Genomic DNA, 8,601 nt, shown 5'->3' on the forward strand with positions numbered 1-8,601 from the left:
TTAAAATTAAAACAGGCAAAACTTGTATGCAGTTAAAAAGCTCAGAAAGAAGACATCTTTTTCTTTTAAGCGTTTTAACAAATATCATTTTTGCCGATTTTATTTCAAGTTCATTAAGTAGGATATGGGCAAGCAGATGTTTGCTAAAACTTGATATTTTGCAAACCTTTATAAAAGTCGTTAACAAGAATATTTTGCCGCTGATGAAGATAATAATGACGCCTAAGAACTACTAAAAGTTGATGTTTGTATCTATGGCTTCAAATAAAGTGATATTCTACAGCGATAAAAACCTTTCTATAGCCGTTGGACTATGAAATTCCTAAAAAGTTGGGGCGTCTTAGCCGGCCAGCTGTCCAAAGGAACACGGTCCTGTAGTTCATTGATATCCACAACAAAATCGTGATATTAGAAATGCAGATAATTATGTGTGTGATTGAGCTCATTGGGAAATTTCTAGTAAATTCGTTAATACACCGAATGAGCAGCATGGCAAAGCAAATTAAGATAACAAGTTTTTTTGGAAAAGCCAAGACAAACGAAGAAGATGATGATATCAGTTTAGTCACCGAATTTGTAACTGATGAGGATGAAAGTCTGGTAGGTGAAGTCATACAATTAAATAATACTTATTGTAGTGATGAATTTTACTGCCAACCAAAAACGATAACAACCCTCACCAGGTCCAACCACGTTATACAATTCTGGTTGTGATGTTGGTTGTTATCTATTTTCTTTTTTATGAGACATGTACTGTATTTGATTTTTGTTTAATTTGAAATATTGTGAACTCAAAACGTGCCATGGCCATCGCTTGCTATAAATACTTGAGATCTAATATTGGTACCATATCGGTCACGACGGAAAGGACCGAGACGTCATTGATAGTCCAAGAAACAAATGGCAGCAAGCGATCACGTTGAATTATCGATTTCTGCCATACATTTATACCTGCGGGTTACAAATACAAACTAGTCGCAAATATAAAAACTTTTTTTACTAGAGGACCGGACCTGAGGAATCTAATTTGTTTGTTCCACTGTATTTATTTTCACATCACTATATTTTCGCACTCATCAGAGCTGCGAAATTAAGTTGCAGCGAAATTTTACTCTGTGTGCTACTCACGAAACTAAATACTAGCGAAATATAAGTGTCCTAGGGTAAGTGAGCGTTGCTCCCTTATATACAATAAAATTGCCCGTTCCGGCTAACGGGACCGAGTGAGAACACCGGCTAGCAATGTTTAAATGGCCAATTATTAGGCCCGCTAGTGCGTTGATATGACAACATAAACGACGACAATTGATAGCATAACGAGTAACAAGGCCAACAATAAAAAGGCAATAAAGAGAGAATAAAAAGGACAACTCATATAATAAAATATTTACAGACATATAAAATATATACAAACAAATAATTACAAGAAGTGTAAAGTGTTGGCCCGGCGTCCATCGCACTACTACTACCACAAATATACATTCACCATTCAATCTTCTTCATTATTCATTTTATTTATTATAATTACTCAGACGAAAGAACTGCACGTACAGTTCTTTGTTCGATTTTCATTGCCTCATCATTCATTCATTGCTTGGCATTCAGTAGTTGCTTCTAGCAGTAGTAGTAGGAGCAGTAGTAAGAGTGTAGTACTAGTATATAATTTTCCACATCAAGCGCGTTTATTTTTATGTGTAATCGTCTTCGCGTGGTCGGGTGAAGGTCAGAACGGCGAAACGCTGTGATTGGCTGTTGGTACCGACAAAAATCGTTTGATCGCTGCAATGTAAAGTGGGAGTCGGTGTCGGCACCCATACGTGAAATGTCTGAGGTACCTGTCTGAGTCGGGGTATTGGCACCTAATCGGAGTCGGTGTCGGCCAGTGTAAACGCACCATCACTCATCTCTCTCACTTGTCTCTCTCACTCGTCTCTCTCACTCGTCTCTCTCTCTCATCTCTCTCTCACTCATCTCTTTCACTCGTCTCTCCCTCACTCATCTCTCTCACTCATCTCCCTCACTCGTCCCTCTCACTCATCTCTCTCTCTCACTCGTCTCTCTCACTCGTCTCTCTCACTCGTCCCTCTCACTCGTCTCTCTCACTCGTCCCTCTCACTTGTCCATCTCACTCGTCCCTCTCACTCGTCCCTCTAACTAGTCTCTCTCACTCGTCTCTATCACTCGTCTCTATCACTCGTCTCTCTCACTCGTCTCTCTCACTCCTATCTCTCACTCGTCTCTCTCACTCGTCTCTCTCACTCGTCTCTCTCTCTCTCTCCCACTCATCTCTCTCACTAGTCACTCTCACTCGTCACTCTCACTCGTCACTCTCACTCGTCACTCTCACTCGTCACTCTCACTCGTCACTCTCACTCCTGTCACTCTCACTCGTCTCTCTCACTCCTATCACTCTCACTCGTCTCTCTCACTCCTGTCACTCTCACTTGTCTCTCTCACTCATCACTCTCACTCGTCTCTCTCACTCGTCACTCTCACTCGTCTCTCTCACTCGTCTCTCTCACTCGTCTCTCTCACTCGTCTCTCTCACTCGTCTCTCTCACTCATCTCTCTCACTCATCTCTTTCACTCATCTCTCTGACTCGTCACTCTCTCTCCCACTCATCTCTCTCACTCGTCTCTCTCTCACTCGTCTCTCTCGCTCGTCTCTTTCACTCGTCTCTTTCACTCGTCTCTCTCACTAGTCACTCTCACTCGTCACTCTCACTCGTCTCTCTCACTCGTCACTCTCACTCGTCTCTCTCACTCGTCTCTCTCACTCGTCTCTCTCACTCGTCTCTCTCACTCGTCTCTCTCACTCATCTCTCTCACTCATCTCTTTCACTCATCTCTCTGACTCGTCACTCTCTCTCCCACTCATCTCTCTCACTCGTCACTCTCACTCGTCTCTCTCACTCGTCTCTCTCACTCGTCTCTCTCACTCGTCTCTCTCACTCGTCTCTCTCACTCGTCCCTCTCACTCGTCTCTCTCTCTCTCTCCCACTCATCTCTCTCACTCGTCTCTCTCGCTCGTCTCTCGCTCGTCTCTCTCACTCGTCTCTCTCACTCGTCTCTCTCGCTCGTCTCTCTCGTCTCTCTCACTCGTCTCTCTCTCACTCGTCTCTCTCTCACTCGTCTCTCTCCCACTCGTCTCTCTCACTCATCTCTCTCTCACTCGTCTCTCTCACTCGTCTCTGTCACTCATCTCTCTCGCTCGTGTCTCTCACTCGTCTTTCTCACTCGTCTCTCTCACTCCTCTCTCTCTCACTCGTCTCTTTCACTCGTCTCTCTCACTAGTCACTCTCACTCGTCACTCTCACTCGTCACTCTCACTCGTCACTCTCACTCGTCACTCTCACTCGTCACTCTCACTCGTCACTCTCACTCGTCACTCTCACTCGTCACTCTCACTCCTGTCACTCTCACTCGTCTCTCTCACTCCTATCACTCTCACTCGTCTCTCTCACTCCTGTCACTCTCACTCGTCTCTCTCACTCCTGTCACTCTCACTCGTCTCTCTCACTCGTCACTCTCACTCGTCTCTCTCACTCGTCACTCTCACTCGTCTCTCTCACTCGTCTCTCTCACTCGTCTCTCTCACTCGTCTCTCTCACTCATCTCTCTCACTCATCTCTTTCACTCATCTCTCTGACTCGTCACTCTCTCTCCCACTCATCTCTCTCACTCGTCTCTCTCACTCGTCTCTCTCACTCGTCTCTCTCACTCGTCTCTCTCACTCGTCTCTCTCACTCGTCTCTCTCACTCGTCTCTCTCACTCGTCTCTCTCACTCGTCCCTCTCACTCGTCTCTCCCACTCGTCTCTCTCGCTCATCTCTCTCTCTCGTCTCTCTCACTCGTCTCTCTCTCACTCGTCTCTCTCTCTCACTCGTCTCTCTCTCACTCGTCTCTCTCTCACTCGTCTCTCCCACTCATCTCTCTCACTCGTCTCTCTCACTCGTCTCTCTCACTCGTCTCTCTCACTCGTCTCCCTCACTCGTCTCTCTCACTCGTCTCTCTCACTCGTCTCTCTCACTCGTCTCTCTCACTCGTCTCTCTCACTCGTCTCTCTCGCTCGTCACTCTTACTCATCTCTCTTACTCATCTCTCTCACTCGTCACTCATCACTCTCAATCGTCACTCTGTCTCCCACTCGTCTCTCTCACTCGTCTCTCTCGCTCGTCTCTCACTCGTCCCTTTCACTCGTCTCTCTCACTCGTCCCTCTCACTCGTCCCTCTCACTCGTCCCTCTCACTCGTCCCTCTAACTAGTCTCTCTCACTCGTCCCTCTAACTAGTCTCTCTCACTCGTCTCTCTCACTCGTCTCTCTTACTCGCCTCTCTCACTCGCATCTCTCACTCGTCTCTCTCACTCGTCTCTCTCACTCGTCTCTCTCACTCGTCTCTCTTACTCGTCTCTCTCACTCGTCTCTCTCACTCGTCTCTCTCACTCGTCTCTCTCACTCGTCTCTCTCTCACTCGTCTCTCTCTCACTCGTCTCTCTCTCACTCATGTCTCTCTCACTCATGTCTCTCTCACTCATGTCTCTCTCACTCATGTCTCTCTCACTGATGTCTCTCTCACTCATGTCTCTCTCACTCATGTCTCTCTCACTCATATCTCTCTCACTCATGTCTCTCTCACTCATGTCTCTCTCACTCATGTCTCTCTCACTCATGTCTCTCTCACTCGTCTCTCTCACTCGTCTCTCTCCCACTAGGCACTCTCCCACTCGTCACTCTCCCACTCGTCACTCTCTCTCCCACTCGTCACTCTCTCTTTCCCACTCGTCACTCTCTCTTTCCCACTCGTCACTCTTTCCCACTCGTCTTTCTGAATCGTCTCTCTCATTCATCTCTCTCTCACTCGCCTCTCTCACTCGTCACTCTCTCCCACTCGTCTCTCTCACTCGGCTCTCCCACTCGTCTCTCCCACTCGTCTCTCCCACTCGTCTTTCCCCCACTCGTCTCTCTCACTCGTCTCTCTCACTCGTCCCTCTCACTCGTCTCTCCCACTCGTCTCTCTCTCCCACTCATCTCTCTCACTCGTCTCTCTCGCTCGTCTCTCTCGCTCGTCTCTCTCACTAGTCTCTCTCACTCGTCTCTCTCGCTCATCTCTCTCTCTCGTCTCTCTCACTCGTCTCTCTCTCACTCGTCTCTCTCTCTCACTCGTCTCTCTCTCACTCGTCTCTCTCTCACTCGTCTCTCCCACTCATCTCTCTCACTCGTCTCTCTCACTCGTCTCTCTCACTCGTCTCTCTCACTCGTCTCCCTCACTCGTCTCTCTCACTCGTCTCTCTCACTCGTCTCTCTCGCTCGTCTCTCTCACTCGTCTCTCTCGCTCGTCACTCTTACTCATCTCTCTTACTCATCTCTCTCACTCGTCACTCTCACTCGTCACTCTCAATCGTCACTCTCAATCGTCACTCTGTCTCCCACTCGTCTCTCTCACTCGTCTCTCTCACTCGTCCCTTTCACTCGTCTCTCTCACTCGTCCCTCTCACTCGTCCCTCTCACTCGTCCCTCTCACTTGTCCCTCTAACTAGTCTCTCTCACTCGTCCCTCTAACTAGTCTCTCTCACTCGTCTCTCTTACTCGCCTCTCTCACTCGCCTCTCTCACTCGTCTCTCTCACTCGTCTTTCTCACTCGTCTCTCTCACTCGTCTCTCTCACTCGTCTCTCTCACTCGTCTCTCTCACTCGTCTCTCTCACTCGTCTCTCTCACTCGTCTCTCTCACTCGTCTCTCTCTCACTCGTCTCTCTCTCACTCGTCTCTCTCTCACTCGTGTCTCTCTCACTCATGTCTCTCTCACTCATGTCTCTCTCACTCATGTCTCTCTCACTCATGTCTCTCTCACTCATGTCTCTCTCACTCATGTCTCTCTCACTCATATCTCTCTCACTCATGTCTCTCTCACTCATGTCTCTCTCACTCATGTCTCTCTCACTCATGTCTCTCTCACTCGTCTCTCTCACTCGTCTCTCTCCCACTAGGCACTCTCCCACTCGTCACTCTCCCACTCGTCACTCTCCCACTCGTCACTCTCCCACTCGTCACTCTCTCTTTCCCACTCGTCACTCTTTCCCACTCGTCTTTCTGAATCGTCTCTCTCATTCATCTCTCTCTCACTCGCCTCTCTCACTCGTCACTCTCTCCCACTCGTCTCTCTCACTCGGCTCTCCCACTCGTCTCTTCCACTCGTCTTTCCCCCACTTGTCTCTCCCACTCGTCTTTCCCCCACTCGTCACTCTCTCTCACTCGTCACACTCTCGCTCGTGTCTCTCCCACTCGTCACTCTCCCACTCGTCACTCTCCCACTCGTCACTCTCTCTCCCACTCGTCACTCTCTCCCACTCGTCTCTTTCTCTCACTCGTCTCTCTGAATTGTCTCTCTCACTCGCCTCTCCCACTCGTCACTCTCTCCCACTCGTCTCTCCCACTCGTCACTCTCTCCCACTTGTCACTCTCCCACTCGTCTCTCTCCCACTTGGCACTCTCCCACTCATCACTCTCTTTCCCACTCGTTACTCTCTCTCCCACTCGTCACTCTCTCTCCCACTCGTCACTCTCTCCCACTCGTCTCTCTCTCACTTGTCTCTCTCTCACTCGCCTCTCTCTCACTCGCCTCTCTTTTGCACTCACACTTTTCTCACTCACGCTTTTTTCACCCACACTTCACTTTTCTCACTCACGCTTTTCTCACTCACGCATTTCTCTCTCCCGTTCTCCGCTTTTTCCCCTGCCCCGGTCTCTCCCCTTCTGTTTCATTGTTCCCGCACCCTCTGCTCCCGTTCCCTCCCTTTTCCCTCCCTAGAACTTCACAGTAGTATGCCGATGTCTTGTACTAATCATTTATAATGCTCTTTGCAGATATCAACAAATTTTTGTAGATGGTACGTATTGGCGGCTCAACACCAGAGGTTGCTCACATAAAGGAAGCAGACTACTACACTCCGCAAGAAGAGTTTAGGATTGACAAAGATGGTTCTCCCACTCTGCTCAACTGCCTCATGTACAAGCTCTTTTATTATAGATTTGGTTCAGTCTACACCGAGCAGAGTGAGTGTATATTTGTTTCTACAATTCTGATAGTTGTATATCTCAGTTTGAGAAATCATTTGTTTGTGAGGGTGTGAAGAAAACTGCCGGTTCACCTCACTTCTCCCCAAGACAGTCAAGCAATATAAATAAACACACCAGAGTCTTTAGTCATCAAGGAATATATATTCCAGTCAAAATATATATATAAACACATACATATATATATATATATATATATAAAATTGTTTCCTCACCCCGGATACCCCGTATGTGTGGTAAATTCTGCTCTAACTCGAGTCTCCTACCAGAGACCTGGGAGTTTGAGCACTCGCCTCAAGATCTTAGCTATTCCCAATAGCGCACTTTTCTGCAACTTACCTGAGTTGATTGTTGTTGGTATTTGAGCAAGCCACATTTTATGCGCCGGTGTTATTGCCCCCAGTGCCCCCTATGTACATATATATATATATATATACCAACAACAATCAACTCAGGTGAGTTGCAGAAAAGTGCGCTATTGGGAACAGCTAAGATCTTGAGGCAAGTGCTCAAACTCCCAGGTCTCTGGTAGGAGACCCGAGTTAGAGCAGAATTTACCACCCATACGGGGTATCCGGGGTGAGGAAACAATTTATTATATATATATATATTCCAGCGTAAGTATATACATTGTATATACACATGAAAGCAAATGTGTGTGCAACAATTGCCAGTCATGCAGAGAGCCTGCGCTGCTCTTCTGGAATGAGCTAGACAGGCTTTTCTATGCTTCTTTTCAGGGTGGGTTCCGGCTCCTGATTATCGCCTCTAGACATCTTCCTTTGTGATGTAACTTGAGTATGTGACTCGGCTCTCAAGTCTAACTCATAATTGGGTCAGTTAAGCTAAGCAAAATGTAGCTGAGCGGACTCACTTTGTTTATAACAACTGGGACGGTCTTGTTGCCGTGCCAACTTGATTCTGTTAGCGAGCTGACTATTGGTTTGGCTTAAAATACATGCCACTACTTCTTGACCTTCCAGTCAGACCGTTTTGTGTTGGTGCTCGGCTGACTGTCACGACAATAGACAATTAGAATGTGGGTTTATCTCTTACAGAGAAAGGCACTATTTTGACAGAGTAGGTGGAATATCAGCAACTCTGTGATGCTTACAATTTTGTGCAGTTTGTTATGACATTCTCTGCTTCATCTTTTTTTGCAAATTTGTAGCCAAGCCATGAGGATACGATAGAGTACGTAACGCCGAGGCATACACCACAGAGCATTGGATAGTTAGAATATACCAAGTGAAAGACTTGGTCAATCGAGGCGTATAGAGAACCCATCAAACCTTTTGTATAGTTTCTCAGTCTCATGCTAGTACATTCTTTAGCTTACGCAATGGCTCAGCTATAGTGATACAGATGTTTCTCAGAGATGCATAGCATCTGGTTAGATTCATGTCATGAATAACTATTTATAGCCTGCTAGTAACTTTTTGAATGCATGATCAAGGTGTGATTTGTAGCATCAGTGATGATACACAATGCTGTTTAAACTTAGTTGTACAGTTCAATAAAACCTATG

The 8,601-nt window shown here is 46.9% G+C and overlaps 1 pseudogene; it reads left to right on the forward strand.

The window, feature by feature from the left end:
* Nucleotides 1-8,351, forward strand: part of LOC137394337 (dolichyl-diphosphooligosaccharide--protein glycosyltransferase subunit STT3A-like) — a 28,456-nt pseudogene extending 20,105 nt beyond the window's left edge.
* The last annotated feature ends 250 nt before the right edge of the window (nt 8,352-8,601 follow it).

Source organism: Watersipora subatra, chromosome 4 (genome assembly GCF_963576615.1).
Source record: "Watersipora subatra chromosome 4, tzWatSuba1.1, whole genome shotgun sequence".
NCBI classification, from domain to species: domain Eukaryota; kingdom Metazoa; phylum Bryozoa; class Gymnolaemata; order Cheilostomatida; family Watersiporidae; genus Watersipora; species Watersipora subatra.